This window comes from Temnothorax curvispinosus, unplaced genomic scaffold (genome assembly GCF_003070985.1).
Source record: "Temnothorax curvispinosus isolate PA1 unplaced genomic scaffold, ASM307098v1 QBEX01002454.1, whole genome shotgun sequence".
Classification (NCBI taxonomy): domain Eukaryota; kingdom Metazoa; phylum Arthropoda; class Insecta; order Hymenoptera; family Formicidae; genus Temnothorax; species Temnothorax curvispinosus.
In genome coordinates, this window is record NW_020212234.1 from 612,208 (window position 1) to 629,632 (window position 17,425).

Here is a 17,425-nt window from a genome sequence, read left to right on the forward strand (position 1 = left end):
ATTCTGCGAAGTATGAGATGACGACAGGGGGAACGGCTCCGGATACCCCGGGGACGCGTCATCATCCCGCATTTAATTCGCGATAACCCAGATTGCGGCACGTACAAAGCGGATTATCGCGACGCGCGCGAAAAAATTCGTTATCATCTGCATTGATATTATACGCGGCGAAATCGCGCCGCGAAGATAGATATCTCTCGACGATGCCCTCCGACCCCCACGTACGGTGGTGGCTGTGGCCGCAGCGACGGTGTTTTACTATCGGCGCGTAATCAATCGACGCTCGCAGTTATCGTTTCACGGTACCGTACGGCACGGCGGTTCACGTCTCGCGGCACCGAGCTCTGTTTTATCAGAGGCGAACCGCGCGCGAAGAACGGCAGCTGCACGTGCCACCGCGGACAAGGACGTCCGCCCGTTTGTGGTTCGAGAACGCCCGGGCGCGCGCCGGGCGCATCCCGAAGGAAGAGGGACTCCTGGCGAGACGGGCTTCCTTGACAAAGGCCAGCGCGGAGTATGCCTTTCGTCATTCGCGCGACGACGAGTCGGGAAAGAGGTATCGATCCGGCGAGCCGGGCTCAATAATTCCGACAAGGGTCCCTCTCTCGCTCCTTTAACGCGGGAACGCAATTTGTTAGCTCCTGCGCGATGCACCCTGGCCCGCCGCGCTCTTCTCTTCACCTAACTAAGTCCTCCCTCGCACGCGGTCACGACAATTCGGTTCTTAGTCTCCTTGTCCTCTTATTGGTTCTTACCTCGCCATTCGGCTTAAGAGCATCGATCTTATCATTAATTCGGGAGATGAGCGCGAAGGTGAAATTGACCTTTGTACCCCTTCGAATATAGAAATTCAATAGTGACGCGTAAAGTCAGTTACACTATAACGAACGATCGCTTACATACATGATCGAGATAATTTTTCACAAAAGAAAACAATAACGAAAATATCTGTACGCGTCGAGAGAATTATTTGACATACGGTATTAAGTGCGAATTAATTAAAATTCTCATACCTGCGTCGCGCGGATTGTTTCACTGTGGCGGAACATGTTGCGATACGTGAGCTCGGTATGCGATCAGCTGTGCCAAAACTCGTAAATATTCACCGGCGCGCGCATACCTGATTTTATGGCTATTATCGCCGCGCAGCTTGCGGAAAGCTATACCTCCGTTGCGATAGAGCGTAGCGAGAACACGTGCCGCCCACATCGATCGACTCCGTTGCGATTAAACGAATCCGATATCGATAATGAGGTGATAGCGATAATGGGACGATTTCACGAGTGGCCGTGCGTACGTCTTGCTCACAATGCGATTTCGAGTAAACGCGAGACTTGACAATTTTTTTAATCGGTAATATTTAGAAATATTCATCCTGCAGAGCATTCTTTGATATAATCGATCATAATTCATTCTAGTGTGCAACAGATGACGATTAGCATACTAAATATAATTCCGAAAGAAAGAGAGAGAGTTTTAAAAAATATCCAAGTTTTTTTTTTTCAAAAATTTGACCTGTTTGTTCGATCGATTTGGCTATTCACTGTCCGCACGGACGAAGCTTTCGAAACTCGGGGGGGATCAGTTTACGTGCATGCGACATTTGGCAAGTACAATATCGCTTTTTCGCGCATCAAGAAGCAACGATATTGCCTACGATAGTATCTAACGAACTCCGTCATCCGGTCGCATGGACCATCAAGGCCGAGGACGAGATGTCAGAAAGGACAAGTGGTCGTAATACAAGCGGAGGAACGAGTTTCATACCGGCCAGAAGTTTCCCCGAGATTGCCCAGTTACAAGAATAGTACCTCCGGTTTATCCTAGCACCAACCCCAAAAACCGATATCTCGTTCGAGAAGCAAAGTTCCGAATAAGTTGGTGCGCAAGGAAAACGCAAGGGAAAAAGTTGATACCCACGAAATCGATATGGATATCACCGCTGTTTCCCCGGAACAGGTGTCACGTATTTCGCGATGAATAAAAGCGATTACACGGCATTAGCGGGATATATAATCCGTGTGTCCTCTCTATATAATTATATACCTCGCGCGATCTCGCGCCTTCGTGTTTTATTCGAAACTTGAGATAACTATAATGCATTTATCGTGTTATGCGCTTCATTACATCGAATCGCCTGGAAACGCAATACGTCAATTAGTTGTTATTGAATTAGCGAGGCGAGTTTATTTCACTGTTATCGTACCGCCTGTCAAAACTTTAATTTCCGTAAGAGCGTCGTCGAAAAATTCCTTCTCTCTCTCCCTGCATTTTCGCTCCTAATGTCCCTTCCATGCTGCGGCGTTTACGAACGGTGACGCGAGCTCGCTTGATGCTCGACGTTGAGGGACGTATACACCTCCGGCCTTTTCCCGCCTTTTATTTCAACGACAAAAACACGATGGCATTATCCGTGCGCACCGACGCGATATCAGGGGGGAGTTTTGTGCGGAAAAATTTCCCATGGCATAATAGCTCGCGTTTACGGCGAATCATAAACGAAAATCCGATAGATCGGAATTTGCGAACTGAGCTCGCGCGTGCGAAGCGTCGTGATATAGAACACGATCAGAGTACACGTTTCTCTATAATCTCGTCAAATCACTACTTTCTCGTAAAATGAGATCTGAACTTTTTATCGAAACAAGTTAAGAATTTTCGAAGATTTCACGCACGCCTTGTTTTGAGGTGTAAATTGAAAATAGCGATGGCTTTCATAATTTTCACGCGATTATATTTTTCGTATTTAAATTATACAGCATTTATAATGTTAATCGCTTGTTTGTAATGTTTCTCGATTATATAAACAGTTTTCTTGATAATACTTGGATATTTCGAAAATACTTAGAACAAATGGAGGAAAGATAAAAGGCTTTTATGCAACCTGTTCGAGTTTTCGTGTAGCGCTCGTAATACAAATAGAACTAGTCCGAAGTTAGAACTGACCGGAAGTTTCTTCGAAATGACCGGGCAGAAAGACAAAAGGAGAGAAAGAGAGAGAGAGAAAGAGAGAGAGAGAGAGACAGAGAGAGAAAGATGGGGAAAGAGAGAGGAGACAGAGAGCTCTCTCGACTTTACGGCAACGCCGGCTCGGAAACTGGGGGTTACGCAAAACGGATGAGCCCCAGAGATACCGCGCATCGTTTACCGACATTTACTAGCGGAAGAGATGGTAAATTACGCTCGCGTATCTCTCGTGTACGAGCTGCTGCTGCTGCTGCTGCTGCGCGCGGTAAAGCATTACGACAATATTTTGCTTTCGATTCGGAGTTTGTTTTCGATGATATCCATCGAGTGTTCGATAATGGGTGCGGCAGCAGAGATATTTTCTGTTGAAAATTGAAACAATATTTTCTCTGGGAAAAATTCAATCAGAAACTTTCGATCGCAATTTAATTGTGCCTTAATTGTCAGCATAATAAGTGTAATCAGGATCGATTTTCTGAAGGTAATAAGAAAAATAGGATGACGTTAAAACGTGAAGGTGAAGTGTAATATCTCGCTCTGTCGATTCGATATTTTTGTCCGCGGGTGCCGACGTGTGATCGATTCCTTTCGATTCTTAATGCAAAACCACGTTTATAGGCTTGGCCTGCCGTCGCTTATTTTTCTACGCGATGATAAATGCGCTTACAATCCGTCGATTATCGATCTTATTCTCCTTTGCGAGCGAATCTTTTCTTCAAGATTAAAAATATAACGTCCCCCGCGGTGACTAATGTGACGCGCGCGACATGTGTACGCGTCGAAAATAACATCGAACCATCGAATATCTCAACGAAAATTTTTAAAGAACGTCTTAAATGTTCAAAACATGTCTCGTGCATAGTTTTTTCGCTGTAATATGAAACCAATGTAAAACTAATGAGATCAATAATGAATGACCAGTGGTTGTAAATAATGTATTGTTTCAGTTTATAACTGTATAGTGATTAATAATCGATCGTATCACATATTTCGATATAAAAAGAATATTTAAAAAAAATTGGAATTATATAAAATAAAAAATATATGATATTCCTTCTAACAATTCCTAAATTTTAATTCCATGTTCTAAAAATTACAATCAATAATAATTAAAAAAAAAAAAAATAAAAGATGAAGGTGAGAGCGTATATCCTAAAGAATTATTTAATACTTATCTTGAAAAAATCTATAATAAATTTGCGAAGTCAGCGAAAGTTTTAAAACGCCAAGTCGAGCAAATCTAATTCTGCATACGTGCGCATGCGATATATATTTTTTCTCCCTACTATGATTTTCCTGACTATATCAGGATAAACGTAGATTATACGCGATTATATAGATTATATCAGCGAGCGGTCGTTCACCGTTTCGCAGGATTGAAATCCGGATTCGTCGTAATTATATTGATTATACCGTTCCCGGAATTCCAGTCGACCGTATAATCGGCGACGACGAAATTATTCGCGAGCGTACAATAGTAAGGACGGAAATCGCGCCGATATAAAAGAACGCTTTATCGCGCGCGAGGTAACCCCTCACAAAGGGCTCGCTGCTCGCTGTACTCTTTTTTCCGCACATATTGCCGCTATACTGTCGGCCGTCACGTTTGAAAGCTCCTGGCACGCGGGATTATAAATTCGGCAGTGGAAACTCGCCGGCAATACGAACGCACAACGGTATGAACATTCCGCGGCGATCGACTTTACGAAGCCAATTTTATCCGGTAACGCTCAAGCGGTCGTAGCCTCGGGGAAATTCACCTCGCCGCACTTTTTCTCCCTTTTTTTTCACCTCTTTTTTAAATCGCTATCTTTTACCCAGAGTCCGGAATCCTTTATTCGCGCGGCGCGCGCGCGCGTCGGTCCCGACTCTTCTTCATATTATTGCGGAAATCCCTGCTGAAACGCGCGCGTAAAAAGGCCGTTCAAGGTAAGGTGACAAATGGTCATACGCGCAAACACCGGATCCTCGTGATTGCGCGGAAAACGTATCGAATGTTTGCCTCCCCTAACTCACTCACGTACCCTCCAGTTTCTCTCTCCACGAGGCGTTTTCGCTTTTCGAAGCTTTCGTATAGTAATTCCCGAGCGCGCGCCGGCACAAGCGCAGCACGTCGAGCGATCTGGCTGGGAAATAATTTTTAATTGCTAAATGGATCTATGAATCGTTTCGCGTAATGAAACCGTGTTATTTAGTTAATTGCAGGTGCGAACCTCACTCGGCCGCTTCTGGCGATATATCACTCCTATCGCACGAGTAATTGCAACGTAACACGTGGTCGATCGATCGCGTCGTCCTCTCTCGGTGAGAGATGTCTCCCCAGCAAACAGTCTCTTTTTCAACCCCCCCCCCCCCATCGCGATCCCGCAGTCAATTTCCCCGGGTACACAATATCGGTGCCGAAGCTGCCAATCCGAACGGCTGCGAAATCGGATAGCGCGTCGTCTCGCGAAAACGTCCACATGCCGTCACGCTCGATAACAACCCTCTGCGTCTTCCTCTTACGTCTATGAGGGTCGCCGTCATCCCCCTCAAAGAACGCCACGTTCTGCCGACATGCGATTCCATACGGGGCGATCCCCGCGAGATTCGCGCGGCGCGGATATATCGCGCGTCTTCCTCGGGACATTAATTCGTCTCAGTTCTCTCGCAGTTGAAATAATCGCGCGTTTCATCGGCCGTATCGCATCGTGAATCACTCGAGCCCGTTTCCTCACGCGGCCCGTATATTAACCGCAGGTCAGGTCAGCTGGGTTTCGGCGAAAAGCGGGCGCGGGAGACCCGACACAATTTACTGGCGCCGACGAGTCTGACACGGAAAATCTCCGTGTGTGTGTTTCGCAGAAAGGCATCCGACTAATAAAAGTCCCAGGGGTTTGTGCCTAACGTAGCCCAATGTTGCACGCGCGCGCGCACCCGTCATCGCGTTAGCAAAGGAATTCTGACCTTGGCACTGATACCAGTCCCCCTCCCTGAAAACATTACCGCGGTCGTAATCGCGACGCAATGTCGGAATCTCTGGCACCTATTGAACGCGAGATGAAATAAAATTAGAATATTAATTTTTTTTTCTTATTTATAATCCTTCTAAAATTATATTTATTTTATTTTATTAGTATTTGAATAGTTAGTTTTCTTAGTATTTATTATTTTCTTTTAAAAATGAGCACTTTTTTATTACACATTGTTATTTTATTATATTATTGTACGCGTTTCTCATTCTATTTTGACTTTTTTGAACTAGATTTCTTTTTATCTCGCGTTTTCTGCAGTCTGTTGCACCGACTGTAATCATGCGCATCGGACTAGGTGTTTCTATACGTGTCTCGGTTAAAGTCTATGCGCATAGTATATGCTGATAACATTTAGGAATCCAGCCAAATAGCATACCGTGTGCCAAATAGCGTAACCGTGTCATATCTTGAACAACGATAAAGTAACGTGGCTATAACCCGTCCAATATTGATGGCATTCATTCTCGCAGCGGATTTATCTCGCGTTTCGGACAGCTCGTAGATGTTCTCAATGCCATGCCGCGGCGGAAATAAAGGGACAGCGCGCCGACGGTCGTTTTCGACGCAAGTACGGTTTTTGTGGCCTGTAAATATATTGTAGCCTGTAAACGTTATCAACTCTCGACTCGATGAAGCGAAAAAAAAATGAAGAGCCTCGAAAGTAACATCGCAGGTGTGTAAAGTTCGTATCTCTCGGCATCAAAATTCAGTAGTTTTGATTAAATTTCTAGCTTCTCTTCTCCTCAGTTCGAAATTCTTAATAACATCGGTGAAATGAATTCTCACGATTAACATGCATTAAAATTGCATTCAGAATGTCATACCCAGCATGAAAATCGAATAGTTCTTGAAGTGCCTTCTCGCTTCGTTTTCATGAATATCGAATTGTAGAGCGTTGAGTTCAGGAAATAAATTTCTTTCAGCGAGATAACGCCGCGCAACCTCTCGTGACCACGCGAGGAAACCGGATTCGAATTGCTCGTTGTCCTGATTTTTACGCGAGCGCGTGATGTAATCCGGAGCGAGTTATTACCACCGGCGAGATGATGTTCGTGACAGTCCGGGCACGACAGACAATTATGACCGTTCAATTAATTTGTATAGCGAGCTATGTACGTCCAATTTTATAATACGTTTATGATACTAGTAGGGTGTCTAGAGTCTAGACTACCCTCTCGCGTGTTCGTAATATATTCGTGTCACGTCGCTGCGCCGGCGTGACTTTAATTACCACGTACGACACTTATTAACGAGCGAATTTCATTTCCTCGAGCTATAGTTATGACGCGCTCATAGTTAATGCCAAGTCGATTTACCCAAGACGATCCTGTGCTCGTATTACGATCCCGCCTAATGCCGAACCGTTAATAAGCACAATGGATAATGAGTAGCTATTCGAGAAATTGCACAAGTAATGGAATCGATTGCTGCTCTTTTTTTCTAATTTACCGACGCGGTATATCATTTCCGTTTTCGTTATACAATTATTTAATAAATAGCTTTGTACCGTTTATACTTTCGCGATTTAAAAGTTGAGATTTTCGTTAGTGTCGACATTACTTCTTGGAAAATAATTCGAATTTACTGAAAACGACGAGTGAAACGACTCGTAAAAGGAACGTGCACTTGTAATCATAAGATGATAACGCAGACACATGCCTCGGTCAGACGCTCCTTCGCAATCGCACGTTCCATCGAGCGCATCCAATTTTGCGACTTGCCAAAAGCCGTTTGCTCCACGTGCGTTCATCGCGCCGTACGCTTGTCTCACTGTTATGTCGCGCGGTAATTAAGGATAAAGGCGTTTATAGCAATATCTGTCGCCAATCCGCGGAAGCGAAGGACGAGACCAGACATTTCCGAGCAGAAATCGCGTCGTTACCTGTGCATTTCGAGTACGTGCTTTCCTCGGAGTTGGAGAGATAGAGTTTTCGACGAGAGATCAGGTGGGTTCCCGGGTCAGGTAATATCATAGTCATATTCCACACGTATATGAAACTCGCTAACTAATTTTGCTCGCGAGCGTGTGTTACACGCGTCCGAAGAATAAGTTGCTTCGAACGGCACGTTCGATATATCGCATAATTTATGTATTCTATCGAAAGAAAATAACGCGAGCAACAATACAAATCAAACAGTATACGTAAACCAGAACTAATCTGCGATACAATGACTTTTGATCATAACTTCTTATAATTCTCTTTCTTTTTATTTAATGATTACTTTTGAATGTCAAAACGCGAGGTACATTTACATCTGGTTTTTCAACGAAAATCTCGCGGTACTTAAAGTATCTCGAGTACTCATTGAAATGCTTCGCGGAATAGCGAATCGACGGTTGGAAGTCGAGGCGTCGCCGCGTCGGTTGAAAAACGTCGCTCCAGGGTGATCGTTTCACACACTGCGGCGACGTTATCGTCGCACGTTCTCACCCACCCAGTTATACGAAAACTGGAAAAATAGGGAGGGGAAAAAGAAAGAACAGATACTATTCGTCGAGCGGAATAGCGGCATTCCCAAATGGAACGCGAGAGCACTCCGGTTATTAGCGCACTTAAGTGCCGACAGAGAACTTCGGTCCCTCGTGTCGTCGAAACGAGGGTGGGCGGTCGATATCCATCCGGTGCGCATTCCCCTTGCCCTTGCCGATGGTCCTTCCCTTGCTTATACCGCGATATGCATAATATTTACACTGCCCCCAAGTGCCAGGCGCGTCAATTTCGCCAATTTCAGATATATGCACGCGAATGCACGAGACACTCGCTACGGCTGCAGTCTCGAGCTGTGTGGTATCGATAGGGTGTCCCGCACTCCGTTCGCCGTACAAATTCCCTACGAGCTGATCTACGATCGGCTTGTCGTCGATAAAACAAAAAGTCGTCCGATTTGTAATTGTTTGATTAAAAGACGATTGACAAAAACCGGGAAATTGCACGCGAGTTTGTATTTAAAAGTTAAGATAGATAAATTTGTTCCTCGACGAGTGTTAAATAGGAAAACGTTACTTTGATAAGATTTTATAATATTTAGAACGAAAGTCTTTATAAACTTAATTGAAGAAAATCTCGCTACAGAAGGCAACGCCCAATCAAATTATCGTTAGAGGGAAATCAGCTCCAAATTGATTCGTAGATAAAGGGAAGTACGGGACACCTTGTACACCAGCGTACGCCGCAATTCTGAAATTCCCAATCCTCCTCGGGCGAGCTGGGCCCGGCAAGCGGAGCGCGTAAATGTGAAACGAGTTCTTGAGTGTAAGTTAAGCCGCGGGCTTACGCGCTTATTTAGCCAATTATGCTTCGGCTCGCAACATCCGGCGAGCGTTGTTCGCGGTTCGAATTTAGTTTCGCGAGAGGAATGGTATAACAATGTCTCTCTGTTATCAAACGTGTTTAAGCGCTATCTTGGCTTATAAATGACTTTTTTCTCAATTTGGTACAAATTTATACCGCAAAATTTACATAACTCATGCGTAAGCTAAACTTCAAAAAATTTGATCTGAATTAGACATAAATAATAAAATTCGATATATATAAGACAACCAATATTATATATTACAATATTATTTTAGTAAACATATATTTAATTCATGCAATGCATTTCTCTTATTAGCCGTAATGCGACTTTTCTTTCTTAATTTCTTTAACTACTTTCGATTTCTTAATATTTCTCACCAAAAAAAGCCATCAACCACGATTGAGGTCTCCGTCGCGCAATCAAAACTATCGGACGAACAAGTCCCGATCATCCCCAAGTCGATTCGTTTGAATGCTATCGCGTCCGTAATGAGAAAAATTAAAACGATCTGAAGAATAAAGGGGAGAACGAGATTAAAGCGCGGGAAAAGTTAGGGCGGGCGTGCACGGGAGGGACATTTGATTCCGCTCTTTCTCAATGAGTTTTCTTCGACGACGTCTCTCTCTCTTCGTAACTCGAGATAAACTTTTGGCAGGTAACGTGGGAAAAACGATAGCGCGCGCGTTTCTCCACGCTCCGCGTACGCTACATCGTCGAGTACACTCGACTGTTATTTCAGACTCTCCTCCGCCCGCTTTCCCCGCCTCTCTCTTTCCCCGTAGTTTGAGTTCGTACTCAGATAGCGTCCCGTGATGGCAGGCGGTATCGTCTTCTCTGGCGGACGGGCGGCACGGCGCAGCGATGAACTTTATGGAAATGGTCAACATTATTTTTCCGTACACGGCATTCAGCCCCCCGCCGCCGCCACCACTGCCAACCGTAAACAATACGAACACGGACGATACGTCCCCGACGATAGCGGTACAGCATAACGCATTTTATGATAAACAGGCCACGTATAATTATCAATCATGGGTGTTTCGACCACACGCACGAAATATCCGTCTGTTTAGATCTGTTTCGTTGCAGCTTCAAGATTGCAATAGATGCCACAATTAAAAAAATTTCTTACAATACCCATTTAACTGATAAATTTGTGAATTGCAAACATGACTCTAAACAAACATTTGAAGTTATCAACAAATTAAGAGATAATTAATTAATTCTATTTACATCAGATAAACTTCTATTAAATATGTATTATGACAGAATTTTAGGTCCAAGATTGGACTATGATATTTAAGAATTAATTAATGACATGTTATGTATATTCATAAATTGCGGAAAATAATGAATTTGAAATATTCCGTAAAAATCGCGATTCCAACAAAAATATAATGTATATATAACTTCAGCATTTCGCCGTTTTATAAGATAAAACTGATTGCTCTGACGCTGTCGATTTGACCAAGGAACAGCAGCAGAACGATATGATATCATCATCCGCCTAAAATTTCCTTCACAAGGTACGATTTCGCCCGTTGTACAGGCTTCCCCGTGCCATTGTTTCCCCGGATACTCATTGTTCCGTCCGCGAGAAACGACGGAAGTAGCTGCGGCGTTGTCAGGGTGGCCGGGGCTTCTCTTAACATCCCTCCGCTCTCTCTCCGCCTCCCCGCTGGATGTCGCATTAGCATGCGCAAAGTTAAGGGCTATCAACGTCGCGACGTCGGAGTTCTTCGTGAACAGTCAGGCCGTCTGCCTGTCACTTCCAATGATTCGCAGTTTACGATGTTTACGAAACGCGAAAGGGCCATCGTCGTCCAACTCTGCCGAGAATTCGAGCCGTCGTTTCTCGTCGTCGTTAACGTGCCGCGCGCTATACGCTCCTCCGCCCCGCGCGACCCTTCCTGTCCCGATTTCCGCGTCAGGGCTTTTACCGGTCAAGTCGACTTAGCGAACCGGAGGAGACCCCAGCGCGAGGAGACGCTTTAATATTCCGGCGCGTAATCTGACGCAGATGCTGGGAAGTAAGTGCGGGATTTACGGAGTATACTGGCGCAATCTATTCGTAAAATTAACTGCGTTGCCTCCCTCACGCGCGCGTTCTGCTTAAGGTTGGGAATTTACGAGCCCGAAATAATCGATCGTTCCGCGCGCGCACCCGCGCGCACCGCACACCGCCGGCAGGTGCAACTGGTATTAATCTTCGGAATGCAAATGAAATTTAGTACCGGCTCTCTAACACAACGCTTCCTTTCCTTCCTGCCTCCCTTCCCTTCCTTTCATTAACGCATCTCCGATATCTTCGACATCTCCGCCCACTCCGCCCGTCTTTCAGACTCTACGCGATGGTCTTAAGAAAATCCTAATACCACGAACAACGTCGTCGCAGCGTTCCCGTTCGCGTTGCTACGCGACCAAAGTTCGTCGGAAAATGACGCTCGTATTACTCACGCTAAGTAGCATGACTTGGCATTGCACACGGGATCGTCTCTCAGGCGCAGCGTCCGTTGTTCTTGCGCCGCTTCTCGCCAGCTCCTCTCGAGAAAGAAAGAGCGAGAGAGAGAAAGAGATAGGGATATAGAGAGAGAGAGGGAGAGAGAGAGAACGGTAGGTTTTCCGAAGTCCCGGGGTCCGCACCTGGAAAACGCAATTAGCCACGCGTCAAGACAGCCCCAGGACTAGCACGTTGCGGACAGGCTACTGTTTATCTAATGCGCGGATCCCGAGAAGTTAAATGCCCGCCGGCGTCAGCATGCAAATTCTTCACCCTCGCCTCCTGTTGTTTCGTACCTTACGAGACGCCTTAAGGTATTAATCCACTTGGAGTTTCTCGCCAAGTCGGACGAAACTTAATCGAACTCACGATTAATAACAGCGACGGAAAGTTCCACTGTCAATCACGATTAATGTTGACGATCTTTAATCCGCTGAAGTATTTGCAGGGGCTACCGGCGCGTAAACTGCTCCGAGTAAGCTCATATATCTCCCAGAAAGTAATATACTTATACATTCCCCGCCCAATGGCTGTTGGTATTAAAAACAAAAGTCTACTTAGGGACTTATTTACGCCCGTTATTTAGGGCTTTCAAGATGTTTGTACAATTTTTGCGCCATCAAATATTTGCGCGCCAAGTAGCCTTATCATCGGGACACTTTATGCATTATTGCGACGGGCTACCGAGCAAACACTCCACGAATTTCTTAAACGCCGTTACGTTTAAAATTGCAACGAATCTCCCTGGACGCCGACGTGCCGCCCTGTGCTTAAAAGTCGCTGAAAATTTAATTTCGAGATTGTTGCACAAAGTTTACGCTCCAGCTGCGTCCATCAGCTGGTAAATTATGCAAACGCATCATGCGCCTCGCGGAAACACGATCCCGCTCTCCGCCCCCCTCCCCCTTTCACCTGGTTCTTTCGAAAGAGGTCGATCTTCGACTTCCGCCGCACCGTGGCGGCGCGCGATGGCGGTCTCCTTGTAACGAACTCCTTCGTCGAGACGAGGTGAGGTCGAAAAGTTACCTTTTCTTTCACCTCGACCGATATCGACGTTCTCGGCGCGGCAAAAATGATCATAAATTGAGCTCTGCGTTATCCGACGTGCACTCTCGTAAGTGTATACCGGCAGCTCGTTGAATTATGCAAATACATTGGACTTTGACAAACTGCATCTCGACACGTCGGCGCTGACGAAGCGGGCTCGACACGCCGAGCTTTCGCGCGGCGCGGGAGTACCGGAGAGAGAAATCAGTCATCGCGTTTGTTAAACTCGAGAACAAACGTATACGGTAAAAACCGATGTCGGTCGCTTTAGAAATCGACTTTTCAATAAGAGCTAACTGACGTCAGTTTTTATTAAACAAATGTCAGTCGGTTTTTATTAAACAAAACGAGGAAGGCACGAGGTGATAAATGCGATAATTCAGTAACGCATTACTGAATGCCCGTAAAATGCGGCGTTTCTCAACCACTACACGATACTTGAATAGCGCGCTCCACTCCTCATGTCGTCGCATTACCCTTCGAAACGCGATCACGTCAACACTAAGAGACGTGTAACACGATCATTGTCTACGATTCTTACAATTAGTATTGATTAGTTGAAATAATTAACTATCTTACGCTATTAACAATTCGTGTGTTAAAACGACCGTTATTTATGGAAACAAATATCTCGCGTGATTTTATTTGGTCGAAATAAAAATCAGAGCGACGGGGAATAAGAATTACAAATTGTTTCATGATATTTACGAGCGATAAGAATAGTTTTTTGACGATTATACTTTACAACTATTTAAGTGTATCTCATATTACTCTTTGAAGTCTTTGCCGATTGCCTATCGTTTGTAAATTGAAAGCGCGGAGTAACACAATTTGCTAACTGGAAATATTGAAAAAAGAACAAACGATATCGATTGTTTGTCAATATAATATATCGTGGGATTGCTCGTATGGTTAAAGTCGGAAGTGCTAAGTGTCAGCGCGTTCATTATATTCTAGTGATTAAAGTACACACGAAATTTAATTAGCAATATTTTCGCGAAACCATGGAATATGTACAAAATTTATTGTGCATGCGAGAGAGCACACGCATAGACACATACATATACACATTTATGTACATAAAACTCATTATATCAATGCATCATTTATTGACACATTTTAATGTTTTATTATACGACAGAATACTAATTACGAGATACACCAGTCGTCTGAAATTTATAGGGCAAACTTTCGCAAGCATAAATAAAAAAAATAAATAGGAGATATTTTATAGGTAGAATAAAAAGCTCGGTAAAAAGCGATAAATAAACATGACACAGTGATTTTTGTAAAAGAGAAATTGCATTCACACGTATCTGTTATGGATCCTATCGATCTGTATCTTGACTTTATGTCGCTTGAAATACGGTGAAGTAAATTACTTTTATGTTAAAGAATTTGTTATTTAAATTACGTTGGAATTAACAAATTACGTGTCAAATCGCGTGATCTCGATTAAAATATTTGTCATCTACATGTATGTTAGAAAATCCGTGAGGAATCACAAACGCAATTTGTAGAAAGATTAATAAGGGTCCATGTACGTAATATACAAGATATGAAATCTGTTGCATTCTGGAGTCAGAGAATAATCGTCGAAGATTTATCGCCGACTTCTGGTGGCCGAGTACTCTCGCGATGTATACCCCCGCGACGCGAGAGCATGATTAGTATGCAAATGAGCTGCGTCTTGACAAACGGCGGCTCCGTACGCAGCAAGTTATTGACTCACGCCTACGTTACAACATTTACGACGAGACGAAAGTATATGCGCGTGAGTGCCTTAACGCCGCGCATAAATAGGATTACGAATTTAACGGTTAGCCTCGCGTGCGATGTATTGTATTAGCAGATTAGCTGATAGGTATACGCGTGTGCAAAACTATGCAGACGTGCGCGAGAGCGAGAGAGAGAGAGAGAGAGACAGAAAGAAATTAAAACAGCACTTGTGGCGGTTGGCGTCTGTCACCCAGGTGGGAATCGTCGTCGCTTGTAAGTTTAGCTTCGACTTTATTACCTAATGGATACGCGCATAATTATTCGGCGCGCGCGGCAATTATGCAAATGCATCGCGCTTTGACAAACTACTCCTTGGCGCGTCGCCGCTAATGGAGTACCTGGCGGCTTAAAGCCTCAATAACGTCGACCCTCCCTCCCGCCCCGCCGTCGTCGTCCTACTGATGCTAACGGAGATGAGATCGAACAATTTCTCTCCTCGCCTCGTTCTCATCGTCGCGTCGCGCGCGCATCAACGACGACGCCTCGGAAGACGTCTCGTCGCGTTTCGTCGCGATTTGCATCCCGCCGCCCGTCGCCACTTGTCGCGCGAAACGCGCAAGGTCGCCCGCGGTATTATGCATGGCGTAACCGTTCGCTGTAGTTTCGCGCAGCGAAATTGCCCCGCGTGGACCCCGGTTGCCGGGGATCAAGAGAACCGGCGTCGGAGAGCTATGCCGATGGCGAATAAGAGCGATGCTTATAAAGTATTCATAAGCCCCCAACGCGCGCGGGGGCTATAGCCGGGGCCACGGGCTTTATACTTCGCAATGTATTTTCGATATCCCTCCACCGCCGCGCCGCTCGTAACTTACTTTACGCTTTTCGCGAGTTTGATGGAAAACTCACGTTTTTGTCGGCCGGCAAGCTTAATCTTCGTATGCGGTAATCTTCGGCTCTTTTTGCGCGTTATCACCCGGATTCGCTCGGGCGTATCGATAACTCACGACGCGCCGTGAAAGAGCCGAAATTATTTCCACGGAGACCTTAAGTAGTAGCGATCAAGGATCGATTTATCATCGGACAGTTTAACGGTGCGGAGGATTAGCCGGGGAACTCCTTCGATCATTCTTCAAAATTATAGTCTCTTATAGTTGCTTCTTGAAAGTTTGCGAGGACTAGCAAGTATATAATGACAATTAATCTACATGTCGAATCTTCTTTTTCTCTTTGCTCCTTTCGCGTTATATTTTATTCGTGACAGCGGTATCGAACATTATACTGGTTTCAATCCCTTTACGGCTTCTACGGCCCTGTATATAGCTCTGCGAGTCTTCTGAGAATTCGTGCAACGCGAATATTAATGCGCGCGTGCGTTGCCGCGCGCGCGCACGAAGCGGAAGGAACATCCAGGAATCTATTTCCTCGCCTCATACATGATTCATCCATTCCACTTTATTGACGTCACGGTTTAATGCTTCGCGCGCGCATAAAAAAAAAGTTGTTTCTCGTCGTAATTGAGGCACTTCGACGAACGATTTGTCGAGGAAAGAGTTTTATTGGTACGACTCGAGATGAGCTTTGTCGAGGGGGGCTAATCGGGGTTAACTCGGTTCGGCGATTGACGTTGCGTCGTCTGCACAACGGTTTACGCGGCTGGTTTATACGTCCGCGAGCGCATCCCCCCCCGCGCGTAAATGCGCATTTACGCGTGTAGTCACGTAGAACAAACGGCGACGCGCAACGGCGTACAAATGTCGCGACTTTGGAGAACTCGCGTTCGGGCATAGACGAAATTACTGTGCTCCACATAAGCAAATTACGGAGCGTAATTGAAATTCATTACGTGGTTTCCGCGCGTTCCGGTTATTTCCCCGGCGGCGAATTCGCTTTCGCCGCTGCGCAGCTTAGCGCGAGGGAATTTTGCACGTAGAACAAAAGCGCGGGCAAACAATAAATGAAACAGTTCAATCGCGATTCAGTGATTCTGAACGATGAGAGCAAATCAGTGGTGGCTCCATGCACCGATAAAATTGATATTTTTATTTAAATCATGTTAAAGAAAACAATCTTTTAATAAATGGACTTTTTCAGTCAGTAAATAAATAATTAATAATATTCTCTTTCTCCGATTATTATTATTATTATTATTATCAGACATTGCTTTCGCGATTGCTTAATTCAAAGTTTAAACTCATATGTTGCATAATACGCCTATATTGTTGCATAAATCCTGCTGCGATCAAAGTTGGTAAATTCAACAATTTTCATTCTCAATCCACGAGACGGTCGGTTATTTCTCCGTATATGAAATTTATTCGTAATAACAACGCGCGTAATGCCTTCGTTTCTCATACCATCATTTCCCGCAATGCATCTTCGGGATGCTCGTCGCGCTTCGGGACGGCTGCTAGTCAGTTCGTACATGCGCCATTGTCCTGCCTGCATACCGTCGAAAATCCTCCACTTAGTGGAACGCGGATCTACGTATCCTCCGGAACGTATCTCTGGAAAAGCCTTGAAGTCACGCGGCGGAAAGGAACTTAACTGAAGCGAGCAAAATAAGCGCTGCCCCGCTATATACGTATATACGTCCAAGATTGAGGCGCTATTTAAGTGTGAATATAAAATTTTTACCGGCTCAGTGAGTCGATTGTCGCCGAAAGACGTCGGCAAGCGGAGTCCGCGACGTTTCCGATTCCCAGCGGGACGAAGAAAGATAGCGGATTCGAACTCGCGAAACGTGAAAATCCGCGTCGTTCTCTTTTTGTTTCATCGTCCGTGTCAGAAGGGGGAATGGCGCCTTTAAAAAATGCAAACGGAGAGACAGCGGTGCCAGTTTCGGTGCGATTCCGTTAAATTTTTCATTCATGACTCTTCGCCT

The 17,425-nt window shown here is 45.0% G+C and overlaps 1 protein-coding gene across 4 annotated transcripts in view; it reads right to left on the reverse strand.

Moving 5' to 3' along the window:
- The window catches only part of LOC112451706 (growth factor receptor-bound protein 14-like), a 246,693-nt gene that overhangs the window by 199,291 nt on the left and 29,977 nt on the right, over nucleotides 1-17,425 (reverse strand). Inside the window, exon 2 of one of the 4 annotated variants that reach the window (XM_025011509.1) lies at nucleotides 11,736-11,921. The exons of the other annotated variants lie outside the window; for them this stretch is intronic. The gene's annotated coding sequence lies outside the window, so the exon portion shown is untranslated. The remainder of the gene's footprint in view (nucleotides 1-11,735; nucleotides 11,922-17,425) is intronic. 4 annotated transcript variants of the gene reach the window in all.